The sequence below is a fragment of the Opisthocomus hoazin genome, chromosome 28 (genome assembly GCF_030867145.1).
Source record: "Opisthocomus hoazin isolate bOpiHoa1 chromosome 28, bOpiHoa1.hap1, whole genome shotgun sequence".
NCBI classification, from domain to species: domain Eukaryota; kingdom Metazoa; phylum Chordata; class Aves; order Opisthocomiformes; family Opisthocomidae; genus Opisthocomus; species Opisthocomus hoazin.
In genome coordinates, this window is record NC_134441.1 from 6,556,521 (window position 1) to 6,570,845 (window position 14,325).

Consider the following 14,325-nt stretch of genomic DNA (forward strand, 5'->3'; position numbering starts at 1 on the left):
GTGCTGGGATCCTCCAGAAGCCCTGCTCTGAAAATGCGAACGTCTGCAGATAGCTCGCAGGCAGAAAGAGCTAGCCTGGAAAGCTGTTGCTCAGCCTCATCTGCCCATGGCACTGCTCGCACAGAGGCACAGAGACTGGGGCTGCTTGCTTGTCTTGTCCCCTCAAACTTCAAACGTAACTTAGGTGGTCCGTGCCGGGCGTATCCGCAGCCCTGCTCCGAAAATGCGAACGTCTGCAGATAGCTCGCAGGCAGAAAGAGCTAGCCTGGAAAGCTGTTGCTCAGCCTCATCTGCCCATGGCACTGCTCGCACAGAGGCACAGAGACTGGGGCTGCTTGCTTGTCTTGCCCCTCAAACTTCAAATCTATCTTAGGTGCTCCGTGCCAGGCGCCTGCGGCAGCACTGCTCCGAAAATGCGAACGTCTGCAGATAGCTCGCAGGCAGAAAGAGCTAGCCTGGAGAGCTGTTGCTCAGCCTCATCTGCCCATGGCACTGCTCGCACAGAGGCACAGAGACTGGGGCTGCTTGCTTGTCTTGCCCCCTCAAACATCAAACGTATCTTTTGGCTGTTTGTGCCGCGCGCCTCCGGCAGCCCTGCTCCGAAAATGCGAACGTCTGCAGATAGCTCGCAGGCAGAAAGAGCTAGCCTGGAAAGCTGTTGCTCAGCCTCATCTGCCCATGGCACTGCTCGCACAGAGGCACAGAGACTGGGGCTGCTTGCTTGTCTTGCCCCCTCAAACTTCAAACGTAGCTTGGGTGGTCCGTGCCGGGCGCCTCCGTCAGCCCTGCTCTCAAAATGCGAACGTCTGCAGATAGCTCGCAGGCAGAAAGAGCTAGCCTGGAAAGCTGTTGCTCAGCCTCATCTGCCCATGGCACTGCTCGCACAGAGTCACAGAGACTGGGGCTGCTTGCTTGTCCTGCCCCCTCAAGTTTCAAACGTAGCTTAGGTGGCCCGTGCCCGGCACCTCCAGCAGCCCTGCTCCGAAAATGCGAACGTCTGCAGATAGCTCGCAGGCAGAAAGAGCTAGCCTGGAAAGCTGTTGCTCAGCCTCATCTGCCCATGGCACTGCTCGCACAGAGGCACAGAGACTGGGGCTGCTTGCTTGTCATGTCCCCTCAAACTTCAAACGTAGATTAGGTGGTCCGTGCTGGGCGCCTCCGGCAGCGCTGACCCGAAAAAGCGAACATCTGCATATACCTTGCAGGCAGAAAGAGCTAGCCTGGAAAGCTGTTGCTCAGCCTCATCTGCCCATGGCACTGCTCGCACAGAGGCACAGAGACTGGGGCTGCTTGCTTGTCTTACCCCCTCAAACTTCAAACGTAGCTTAGGTGGTCCGTGCCGGGCGCCTGCGGCAGCCATGCTCTGAAAATGCGAACGTCTGCAGATAGCTCGCAGGCAGAAAGAGCTAGCCTGGAAAGCTGTTGCTCAGCCTCATCTGCCCATGGCACTGCTCGCACAGAGGCACAGAGACTGGGGCTGCTTGCTTGTCTTGTCCCCTCAAACTTCAAACGTAACTTAGGTGGTCCGTGCCAGGCGTCTCCGGCAGCCCTGCTCCGAAAATGCAAACGTCTGCAGATAGCTCGCAGGCAGAAAGAGCTAGCCTGGAAAGCTGTTGCTCAGTCTCATCTGCCCATGGCACTGCTCGCACAGAGGCACAGAGACTGGGGCTGCTTGCTTGTCTTGTCCCCTCAAACTTCAAACGTATCTTAGGTGGTCTGTGCCGGGCGCCTCCGGCAGCCCTGCTCCGAAAATGCGAACGTCTGCAGATAGCTCGCAGGCAGAAAGAGCTAGCCTGGAAAGCTGTTGCTCAGTCTCATCTGCCCATGGCACTGCTCGCACAGAGGCACAGAGACTGGGGCTGCTTGCTTGTCTTGCCCCCTCAAACTTCAAGCGTAGCTTAGGTGGTCTGTGCCGGGCGCTTCCGGCAGCCCTGCTCCGAAAATGCGAACGTCTGCAGATAGCTCGCAGGCAGAAAGAGCTAGCCTGGAAAGCTGTTGCTCAGCCTCATCTGCCCATGGCACTGCTCGCACAGAGGCACAGAGACTGGGGCTGCTTGCTTGTCTTGCCCCCTAAAACTTCAAACGTATATTAGGTGGTCCGTGCTGGGATCCTCCAGAAGCCCTGCTCTGAAAATGCGAACGTCTGCAGATAGCTCGCAGGCAGAAAGAGCTAGCCTGGAAAGCTGTTGCTCAGCCTCATCTGCCCATGGCACTGCTCGCACAGAGGCACAGAGACTGGGGCTGCTTGCTTGTCTTGTCCCCTCAAACTTCAAACGTAACTTAGGTGGTCCGTGCCGGGCGTATCCGCAGCCCTGCTCCGAAAATGCGAACGTCTGCAGATAGCTCGCAGGCAGAAAGAGCTAGCCTGGAAAGCTGTTGCTCAGCCTCATCTGCCCATGGCACTGCTCGCACAGAGGCACAGAGACTGGGGCTGCTTACTTGTCTTGCCCCTCAAACTTCAAATCTAGCTTAGGTGCTCCGTGCCAGGCGCCTGCGGCAGCACTGCTCCGAAAATGCGAACGTCTGCAGATAGCTCGCAGGCAGAAAGAGCTAGCCTGGAGAGCTGTTGCTCAGCCTCATCTGCCCATGGCACTGCTCGCACAGAGGCACAGAGACTGGGGCTGCTTGCTTGTCTTGCCCCCTCAAACATCAAACGTATCTTTTGGCTGTTTGTGCCGGGCGCCTCCGGCAGCCCTGCTCCGAAAATGCGAACGTCTGCAGATAGCTCGCAGGCAGAAAGAGCTAGCCTGGAAAGCTGTTGCTCAGCCTCATCTGCCCATGGCACTGCTCGCACAGAGGCACAGAGACTGGGGCTGCTTGCTTGTCTTGCCCCCTCAAACTTCAAACGTAGCTTGGGTGGTCCGTGCCGGGCGCCTCCGTCAGCCCTGCTCTCAAAATGCGAACGTCTGCAGATAGCTCGCAGGCAGAAAGAGCTAGCCTGGAAAGCTGTTGCTCAGCCTCATCTGCCCATGGCACTGCTCGCACAGAGTCACAGAGACTGGGGCTGCTTGCTTGTCCTGCCCCCTCAAGCTTCAAACGTAGCTTAGGTGGCCCGTGCCCGGCACCTCCAGCAGCCCTGCTCCGAAAATGCGAACGTCTGCAGATAGCTCGCAGGCAGAAAGAGCTAGCCTGGAAAGCTGTTGCTCAGCCTCATCTGCCCATGGCACTGCTCGCACAGAGGCACAGAGACTGGGGCTGCTTGCTTGTCATGTCCCCTCAAACTTCAAACGTATATTAGGTGGTCCGTGCTGGGCGCCTCCGGCAGCGCTGACCCGAAAAAGCGAACATCTGCATATACCTTGCAGGCAGAAAGAGCTAGCCTGGAAAGCTGTTGCTCAGCCTCATCTGCCCATGGCACTGCTCGCACAGAGGCACAGAGACTGGGGCTGCTTGCTTGTCTTACCCCCTCAAACTTCAAACGTAGCTTGGGTGGTCCGTGCCGGGCGCCTCCGTCAGCCCTGCTCTCAAAATGCGAACGTCTGCAGATAGCTCGCAGGCAGAAAGAGCTAGCCTGGAAAGCTGTTGCTCAGCCTCATCTGCCCATGGCACTGCTCGCACAGAGGCACAGAGACTGGGGCTGCTTGCTTGTCCTGCCCCCTCAAGCTTCAAACGTAGCTTAGGTGGCCCGTGCCCGGCACCTCCAGCAGCCCTGCTCCGAAAATGCGAACGTCTGCAGATAGCTCGCAGGCAGAAAGAGCTAGCCTGGAAAGCTGTTGCTCAGCCTCATCTGCCCATGGCACTGCTCGCACAGAGGCACAGAGACTGGGGCTGCTTGCTTGTCATGTCCCCTCAAACTTCAAACGTAGATAGGTGGTCCGTGCTGGGCGCCTCCGGCAGCGCTGACCCGAAAAAGCGAACATCTGCATATACCTTGCAGGCAGAAAGAGCTAGCCTGGAAAGCTGTTGCTCAGCCTCATCTGCCCATGGCACTGCTCGCACAGAGGCACAGAGACTGGGGCTGCTTGCTTGTCTTACCCCCTCAAACTTCAAACGTAGCTTAGGTGGTCCGTGCCGGGCGCCTGCGGCAGCCATGCTCTGAAAATGCGAACGTCTGCAGATAGCTCGCAGGCAGAAAGAGCTAGCCTGGAAAGCTGTTGCTCAGCCTCATCTGCCCATGGCACTGCTCGCACAGAGGCACAGAGACTGGGGCTGCTTGCTTGTCTTGTCCCCTCAAACTTCAAACGTAACTTAGGTGGTCCGTGCCAGGCGTCTCCGGCAGCCCTGCTCCGAAAATGCAAACGTCTGCAGATAGCTCGCAGGCAGAAAGAGCTAGCCTGGAAAGCTGTTGCTCAGTCTCATCTGCCCATGGCACTGCTCGCACAGAGGCACAGAGACTGGGGCTGCTTGCTTGTCTTGTCCCCTCAAACTTCAAACGTATCTTAGGTGGTCTGTGACGGGCGCCTCCGGCAGCCCTGCTCCGAAAATGCGAACGTCTGCAGATAGCTCGCAGGCAGAAAGAGCTAGCCTGGAAAGCTGTTGCTCAGCCTCATCTGCCCATGGCACTGCTCGCACAGAGGCACAGAGACTGGGGCTGCTTGCTTGTCTTGCCCCCTCAAACTTCAAGCGTAGCTTAGGTGGTCTGTGCCGGGCGCTTCCGGCAGCCCTGCTCCGAAAATGCGAACGTCTGCAGATAGCTCGCAGGCAGAAAGAGCTAGCCTGGAAAGCTGTTGCTCAGCCTCATCTGCCCATGGCACTGCTCGCACAGAGGCACAGAGACTGGGGCTGCTTGCTTGTCTTGTCCCCTCAAACTTCAAACGTAACTTAGGTGGTCCGTGCCGGGCGTCTCCGGCAGCCCTGCTCCGAAAATGCAAACGTCTGCAGATAGCTCGCAGGCAGAAAGAGCTAGCCTGGAAAGCTGTTGCTCAGCCTCATCTGCCCATGGCACTGCTCGCACAGAGGCACAGAGACTGGGGCTGCTTGCTTGTCTTGCCCCCTCAAACTTCAAACGTATCTTTTGGCTGTTTGTACCGGGCGCCTCTGGCAGCCCTGCTCCGAAAATGCGAACGTCTGCAGATAGCTCGCAGGCAGAAAGAGCTAGCCTGGAAAGCTGTTGCTCAGCCTCATCTGCCCATGGCACTGCTCGCACAGAGGCACAGAGACTGGGGCTGCTTGCTTGTCATGTCCCCTCAAAATTCAAACGTAGCTTAGGTGGTCCGTGCTGGGCGCCTCCGGCAGCGCTGACCCGAAAAAGCGAACATCTGCATATACCTTGCAGGCAGAAAGAGCTAGCCTGGAAAGCTGTTGCTCAGCCTCATCTGCCCATGGCACTGCTCGCACAGAGGCACAGAGACTGGGGCTGCTTGCTTGTCTTACCCCCTCAAACTTCAAACGTAGCTTAGGTGGTCCGTGCCGGGCGCCTGCGGCAGCCATGCTCTGAAAATGCGAACGTCTGCAGATAGCTCGCAGGCAGAAAGAGCTAGCCTGGAAAGCTGTTGCTCAGCCTCATCTGCCCATGGCACTGCTCGCACAGAGGCACAGAGACTGGGGCTGCTTGCTTGTCTTGTCCCCTCAAACTTCAAACGTACCTTAGGTGGTCCGTGCCGGGCGTCTCCAGCAGCCCTGCTCCGAAAATGCAAACGTCTGCAGATAGTTCGCAGGCAGAAAGAGCTAGCCTGGAAAGCTGTTGCTCAGTCTCATCTGCCCATGGCACTGCTCGCACAGAGGCACAGAGACTGGGGCTGCTTGCTTGTCTTGCCCCCTCAAACTTCAAGCGTAGCTTAGGTGGTCTGTGCCAGGCGCTTCCGGCAGCCCTGCTCCGAAAATGCGAACGTCTGCAGATAGCTCGCAGGCAGAAAGAGCTAGCCTGGAAAGCTGTTGCTCAGCCTCATCTGCCCATGGCACTGCTCGCACAGAGGCACAGAGACTGGGGCTGCTTGCTTGTATTGCCCCCTCAAACTTCAAACGTAGCTTAGGTGGTCCGTGCCGGGTGCTTGCGGCAGCGCTGCTCCGAAAATGCAAACGTCTGCAGATAGCTCGCAGGCAGAAAGAGCTAGCCTGGAAAGCTGTTGCTCAGCCTCATCTGCCCATGGCACTGCTCGCACAGAGGCACAGAGACTGGGGCTGCTTGCTTGTCTTGCCCCCTCAAACATCAAAAGTATCTTTTGGCTGTTTGTGCCGGGCGCCTGCGGCAGCGCTGCTCCGAAAATGCGAACGTCTGCAGATAGCTCGCAGGCAGAAAGAGCTAGCCTGGAAAGCTGTTGCTCAGCCTCATCTGCCCATGGCACTGCTCGCACAGAGGCACAGAGACTGGGGCTGCTTGCTTGTCTTGCCCCCTAAAACTTCAAACGTATATTAGGTGGTCCGTGCTGGGATCCTCCAGAAGCCCTGCTCTGAAAATGCGAACGTCTGCAGATAGCTCGCAGGCAGAAAGAGCTAGCCTGGAAAGCTGTTGCTCAGCCTCATCTGCCCATGGCACTGCTCGCACAGAGGCACAGAGACTGGGGCTGCTTGCTTGTCTTGTCCCCTCAAACTTCAAACGTAACTTAGGTGGTCCGTGCCGGGCGTATCCGCAGCCCTGCTCCGAAAATGCGAACGTCTGCAGATAGCTCGCAGGCAGAAAGAGCTAGCCTGGAAAGCTGTTGCTCAGCCTCATCTGCCCATGGCACTGCTCGCACAGAGGCACAGAGACTGGGGCTGCTTGCTTGTCTTGCCCCCTCAAACTTCAAATCTAGCTTAGGTGCTCCGTGCCAGGCGCCTGCGGCAGCACTGCTCAGAAAATGCGAACGTCTGCAGATAGCTCGCAGGCAGAAAGAGCTAGCCTGGAGAGCTGTTGCTCAGCCTCATCTGCCCATGGCACTGCTCGCACAGAGGCACAGAGACTGGGGCTGCTTGCTTGTCTTGCCCCCTCAAACTTCAAACGTATCTTTTGGCTGTTTGTACCGGGCGCCTCTGGCAGCCCTGCTCCGAAAATGCGAACGTCTGCAGATAGCTCGCAGGCAGAAAGAGCTAGCCTGGAAAGCTGTTGCTCAGCCTCATCTGCCCATGGCACTGCTCGCACAGAGGCACAGAGACTGGGGCTGCTTGCTTGTCATGTCCCCTCAAAATTCAAACGTAGCTTAGGTGGTCCGTGCTGGGCGCCTCCGGCAGCGCTGACCCGAAAAAGCGAACATCTGCATATACCTTGCAGGCAGAAAGAGCTAGCCTGGAAAGCTGTTGCTCAGCCTCATCTGCCCATGGCACTGCTCGCACAGAGGCACAGAGACTGGGGCTGCTTGCTTGTCTTACCCCCTCAAACTTCAAACGTAGCTTGGGTGGTCCGTGCCGGGCGCCTGCGGCAGCCATGCTCTGAAAATGCGAACGTCTGCAGATAGCTCGCAGGCAGAAAGAGCTAGCCTGGAAAGCTGTTGCTCAGCCTCATCTGCCCATGGCACTGCTCGCACAGAGGCACAGAGACTGGGGCTGCTTGCTTGTCTTGTCCCCTCAAACTTCAAACGTAACTTAGGTGGTCCGTGCCGGGCGTCTCCAGCAGCCCTGCTCCGAAAATGCAAACGTCTGCAGATAGTTGCAGGCAGAAAGAGCTAGCCTGGAAAGCTGTTGCTCAGTCTCATCTGCCCATGGCACTGCTCGCACAGAGGCACAGAGACTGGGGCTGCTTGCTTGTCTTGCCCCCTCAAACTTCAAGCGTAGCTTAGGTGGTCTGTGCCGGGCGCTTCCGGCAGCCCTGCTCCGAAAATGCGAACGTCTGCAGATAGCTCGCAGGCAGAAAGAGCTAGCCTGGAAAGCTGTTGCTCAGCCTCATCTGCCCATGGCACTGCTCGCACAGAGGCACAGAGACTGGGGCTGCTTGCTTGTCTTGTCCCCTCAAACTTCAAACGTAGCTTAGGTGGTCCGTGCAGGGCGTCTCCGGCAGCCCTGCTCCGAAAATGCAAACGTCTGCAGATAGCTCGCAGGCAGAAAGAGCTAGCCTGGAAAGCTGTTGCTCAGCCTCATCTGCCCATGGCACTGCTCGCACAGAGGCACAGAGACTGGGGCTGCTTGCTTGTCTTGCCCCCTCAAACATCAAAAGTATCTTTTGGCTGTTTGTGCCGGGCGCCTGCGGCAGCGCTGCTCCGAAAATGCGAACGTCTGCAGATAGCTCGCAGGCAGAAAGAGCTAGCCTGGAAAGCTGTTGCTCAGCCTCATCTGCCCATGGCACTGCTCGCACAGAGGCACAGAGACTGGGGCTGCTTGCTTGTCTTGCCCCCTAAAACTTCAAACGTATATTAGGTGGTCCGTGCTGGGATCCTCCAGAAGCCCTGCTCTGAAAATGCGAACGTCTGCAGATAGCTCGCAGGCAGAAAGAGCTAGCCTGGAAAGCTGTTGCTCAGCCTCATCTGCCCATGGCACTGCTCGCACAGAGGCACAGAGACTGGGGCTGCTTGCTTGTCTTGTCCCCTCAAACTTCAAACGTAACTTAGGTGGTCCGTGCCGGGCGTATCCGCAGCCCTGCTCCGAAAATGCGAACGTCTGCAGATAGCTCGCAGGCAGAAAGAGCTAGCCTGGAAAGCTGTTGCTCAGCCTCATCTGCCCATGGCACTGCTCGCACAGAGGCACAGAGACTGGGGCTGCTTGCTTGTCTTGCCCCCTCAAACATCAAAAGTATCTTTTGGCTGTTTGTGCCGGGCGCCTGCGGCAGCGCTGCTCCGAAAATGCGAACGTCTGCAGATAGCTCGCAGGCAGAAAGAGCTAGCCTGGAAAGCTGTTGCTCAGCCTCATCTGCCCATGGCACTGCTCGCACAGAGGCACAGAGACTGGGGCTGCTTGCTTGTCTTGCCCCCTAAAACTTCAAACGTATATTAGGTGGTCCGTGCTGGGATCCTCCAGAAGCCCTGCTCTGAAAATGCGAACGTCTGCAGATAGCTCGCAGGCAGAAAGAGCTAGCCTGGAAAGCTGTTGCTCAGCCTCATCTGCCCATGGCACTGCTCGCACAGAGGCACAGAGACTGGGGCTGCTTGCTTGTCTTGTCCCCTCAAACTTCAAACGTAACTTAGGTGGTCCGTGCCGGGCGTATCCGCAGCCCTGCTCCGAAAATGCGAACGTCTGCAGATAGCTCGCAGGCAGAAAGAGCTAGCCTGGAAAGCTGTTGCTCAGCCTCATCTGCCCATGGCACTGCTCGCACAGAGGCACAGAGACTGGGGCTGCTTGCTTGTCTTGCCCCTCAAACTTCAAATCTAGCTTAGGTGCTCCGTGCCAGGCGCCTGCGGCAGCACTGCTCCGAAAATGCGAACGTCTGCAGATAGCTCGCAGGCAGAAAGAGCTAGCCTGGAGAGCTGTTGCTCAGCCTCATCTGCCCATGGCACTGCTCGCACAGAGGCACAGAGACTGGGGCTGCTTGCTTGTCTTGCCCCCTCAAACATCAAACGTATCTTTTGGCTGTTTGTGCCGGGCGCCTCCGGCAGCCCTGCTCCGAAAATGCGAACGTCTGCAGATAGCTCGCAGGCAGAAAGAGCTAGCCTGGAAAGCTGTTGCTCAGCCTCATCTGCCCATGGCACTGCTCGCACAGAGGCACAGAGACTGGGGCTGCTTGCTTGTCTTGCCCCCTCAAACTTCAAACGTAGCTTGGGTGGTCCGTGCCGGGCGCCTCCGTCAGCCCTGCTCTCAAAATGCGAACGTCTGCAGATAGCTCGCAGGCAGAAAGAGCTAGCCTGGAAAGCTGTTGCTCAGCCTCATCTGCCCATGGCACTGCTCGCACAGAGTCACAGAGACTGGGGCTGCTTGCTTGTCCTGCCCCCTCAAGCTTCAAACGTAGCTTAGGTGGCCCGTGCCCGGCACCTCCAGCAGCCCTGCTCCGAAAATGCGAACGTCTGCAGATAGCTCGCAGGCAGAAAGAGCTAGCCTGGAAAGCTGTTGCTCAGCCTCATCTGCCCATGGCACTGCTCGCACAGAGGCACAGAGACTGGGGCTGCTTGCTTGTCATGTCCCCTCAAACTTCAAACGTAGATTAGGTGGTCCGTGCTGGGCGCCTCCGGCAGCGCTGACCCGAAAAAGCGAACATCTGCATATACCTTGCAGGCAGAAAGAGCTAGCCTGGAAAGCTGTTGCTCAGCCTCATCTGCCCATGGCACTGCTCGCACAGAGGCACAGAGACTGGGGCTGCTTGCTTGTCTTACCCCCTCAAACTTCAAACGTAGCTTAGGTGGTCCGTGCCGGGCGCCTGCGGCAGCCATGCTCTGAAAATGCGAACGTCTGCAGATAGCTCGCAGGCAGAAAGAGCTAGCCTGGAAAGCTGTTGCTCAGCCTCATCTGCCCATGGCACTGCTCGCACAGAGGCACAGAGACTGGGGCTGCTTGCTTGTCTTGTCTCCTCAAACTTCAAACGTAACTTAGGTGGTCCGTGCCAGGCGTCTCCGGCAGCCCTGCTCCGAAAATGCAAACGTCTGCAGATAGCTCGCAGGCAGAAAGAGCTAGCCTGGAAAGCTGTTGCTCAGTCTCATCTGCCCATGGCACTGCTCGCACAGAGGCACAGAGACTGGGGCTGCTTGCTTGTCTTGTCCCCTCAAACTTCAAACGTATCTTAGGTGGTCTGTGCCGGGCGCCTCCGGCAGCCCTGCTCCGAAAATGCGAACGTCTGCAGATAGCTCGCAGGCAGAAAGAGCTAGCCTGGAAAGCTGTTGCTCAGTCTCATCTGCCCATGGCACTGCTCGCACAGAGGCACAGAGACTGGGGCTGCTTGCTTGTCTTGCCCCCTCAAACTTCAAACGTAACTTAGGTGGTCTGTGCCGGGCGCTTCCGGCAGCCCTGCTCCGAAAATGCGAACGTCTGCAGATAGCTCGCAGGCAGAAAGAGCTAGCCTGGAAAGCTGTTGCTCAGCCTCATCTGCCCATGGCACTGCTCGCACAGAGGCACAGAGACTGGGGCTGCTTGCTTGTCTTGCCCCCTAAAACTTCAAACGTATATTAGGTGGTCCGTGCTGGGATCCTCCAGAAGCCCTGCTCTGAAAATGCGAACGTCTGCAGATAGCTCGCAGGCAGAAAGAGCTAGCCTGGAAAGCTGTTGCTCAGCCTCATCTGCCCATGGCACTGCTCGCACAGAGGCACAGAGACTGGGGCTGCTTGCTTGTCTTGTCCCCTCAAACTTCAAACGTAACTTAGGTGGTCCGTGCCGGGCGTATCCGCAGCCCTGCTCCGAAAATGCGAACGTCTGCAGATAGCTCGCAGGCAGAAAGAGCTAGCCTGGAAAGCTGTTGCTCAGCCTCATCTGCCCATGGCACTGCTCGCACAGAGGCACAGAGACTGGGGCTGCTTGCTTGTCTTGCCCCCTCAAACATCAAAAGTATCTTTTGGCTGTTTGTGCCGGGCGCCTGCGGCAGCGCTGCTCCGAAAATGCGAACGTCTGCAGATAGCTCGCAGGCAGAAAGAGCTAGCCTGGAAAGCTGTTGCTCAGCCTCATCTGCCCATGGCACTGCTCGCACAGAGGCACAGAGACTGGGGCTGCTTGCTTGTCTTGCCCCCTAAAACTTCAAACGTATATTAGGTGGTCCGTGCTGGGATCCTCCAGAAGCCCTGCTCTGAAAATGCGAACGTCTGCAGATAGCTCGCAGGCAGAAAGAGCTAGCCTGGAAAGCTGTTGCTCAGCCTCATCTGCCCATGGCACTGCTCGCACAGAGGCACAGAGACTGGGGCTGCTTGCTTGTCTTGTCCCCTCAAACTTCAAACGTAACTTAGGTGGTCCGTGCCGGGCGTATCCGCAGCCCTGCTCCGAAAATGCGAACGTCTGCAGATAGCTCGCAGGCAGAAAGAGCTAGCCTGGAAAGCTGTTGCTCAGCCTCATCTGCCCATGGCACTGCTCGCACAGAGGCACAGAGACTGGGGCTGCTTGCTTGTCTTGCCCCTCAAACTTCAAATCTAGCTTAGGTGCTCCGTGCCAGGCGCCTGCGGCAGCACTGCTCCGAAAATGCGAACGTCTGCAGATAGCTCGCAGGCAGAAAGAGCTAGCCTGGAGAGCTGTTGCTCAGCCTCATCTGCCCATGGCACTGCTCGCACAGAGGCACAGAGACTGGGGCTGCTTGCTTGTCTTGCCCCCTCAAACATCAAACGTATCTTTTGGCTGTTTGTGCCGGGCGCCTCCGGCAGCCCTGCTCCGAAAATGCGAACGTCTGCAGATAGCTCGCAGGCAGAAAGAGCTAGCCTGGAAAGCTGTTGCTCAGCCTCATCTGCCCATGGCACTGCTCGCACAGAGGCACAGAGACTGGGGCTGCTTGCTTGTCTTGCCCCCTCAAACTTCAAACGTAGCTTGGGTGGTCCGTGCCGGGCGCCTCCGTCAGCCCTGCTCTCAAAATGCGAACGTCTGCAGATAGCTCGCAGGCAGAAAGAGCTAGCCTGGAAAGCTGTTGCTCAGCCTCATCTGCCCATGGCACTGCTCGCACAGAGTCACAGAGACTGGGGCTGCTTGCTTGTCCTGCCCCCTCAAGCTTCAAACGTAGCTTAGGTGGCCCGTGCCCGGCACCTCCAGCAGCCCTGCTCCGAAAATGCGAACGTCTGCAGATAGCTCGCAGGCAGAAAGAGCTAGCCTGGAAAGCTGTTGCTCAGCCTCATCTGCCCATGGCACTGCTCGCACAGAGGCACAGAGACTGGGGCTGCTTGCTTGTCATGTCCCCTCAAACTTCAAACGTATATTAGGTGGTCCGTGCTGGGCGCCTCCGGCAGCGCTGACCCGAAAAAGCGAACATCTGCATATACCTTGCAGGCAGAAAGAGCTAGCCTGGAAAGCTGTTGCTCAGCCTCATCTGCCCATGGCACTGCTCGCACAGAGGCACAGAGACTGGGGCTGCTTGCTTGTCTTACCCCCTCAAACTTCAAACGTAGCTTAGGTGGTCCGTGCCGGGCGCCTGCGGCAGCCATGCTCTGAAAATGCGAACGTCTGCAGATAGCTCGCAGGCAGAAAGAGCTAGCCTGGAAAGCTGTTGCTCAGCCTCATCTGCCCATGGCACTGCTCGCACAGAGGCACAGAGACTGGGGCTGCTTGCTTGTCTTGTCCCCTCAAACTTCAAACGTAACTTAGGTGGTCCGTGCCAGGCGTCTCCGGCAGCCCTGCTCCGAAAATGCAAACGTCTGCAGATAGCTCGCAGGCAGAAAGAGCTAGCCTGGAAAGCTGTTGCTCAGTCTCATCTGCCCATGGCACTGCTCGCACAGAGGCACAGAGACTGGGGCTGCTTGCTTGTCTTGTCCCCTCAAACTTCAAACGTATCTTAGGTGGTCTGTGCCGGGCGCCTCCGGCAGCCCTGCTCCGAAAATGCGAACGTCTGCAGATAGCTCGCAGGCAGAAAGAGCTAGCCTGGAAAGCTGTTGCTCAGTCTCATCTGCCCATGGCACTGCTCGCACAGAGGCACAGAGACTGGGGCTGCTTGCTTGTCTTGCCCCCTCAAACTTCAAGCGTAGCTTAGGTGCTCTGTGCCGGGCGCTTCCGGCAGCCCTGCTCCGAAAATGCGAACGTCTGCAGATAGCTCGCAGGCAGAAAGAGCTAGCCTGGAAAGCTGTTGCTCAGCCTCATCTGCCCATGGCACTGCTCGCACAGAGGCACAGAGACTGGGGCTGCTTGCTTGTCTTGTCCCCTCAAACTTCAAACGTAGCTTAGGTGGTCCGTGCAGGGCGTCTCCGGCAGCCCTGCTCCGAAAATGCAAACGTCTGCAGATAGCTCGCAGGCAGAAAGAGCTAGCCTGGAAAGCTGTTGCTCAGCCTCATCTGCCCATGGCACTGCTCGCACAGAGGCACAGAGACTGGGGCTGCTTGCTTGTCTTGCCCGCTCAAACTTCAAACGTATCTTTTGGTTGTTTGTACCGGGCGCCTCTGGCAGCCCTGCTCCGAAAATGCGAACGTCTGCAGATAGCTCGCAGGCAGAAAGAGCTAGCCTGGAAAGCTGTTGCTCAGCCTCATCTGCCCATGGCACTGCTCGCACAGAGGCACAGAGACTGGGGCTGCTTGCTTGTCATGTCCCCTCAAAATTCAAACGTAGCTTAGGTGGTCCGTGCTGGGCGCCTCCGGCAGCGCTGACCCGAAAAAGCGAACATCTGCATATACCTTGCAGGCAGAAAGAGCTAGCCTGGAAAGCTGTTGGTCAGCCTCATCTGCCCATGGCACTGCTCGCACAGAGGCACAGAGACTGGGGCTGCTTGCTTGTCTTACCCCCTCAAACTTCAAACGTAGCTTAGGTGGTCCGTGCCGGGCGCCTGCGGCAGCCATGCTCTGAAAATGCGAACGTCTGCAGATAGCTCGCAGGCAGAAAGAGCTAGCCTGGAAAGCTGTTGCTCAGCCTCATCTGCCCATGGCACTGCTCGCACAGAGGCACAGAGACTGGGGCTGCTTGCTTGTCTTGTCCCCTCAAACTTCAAACGTAACTTAGGTGGTCCGT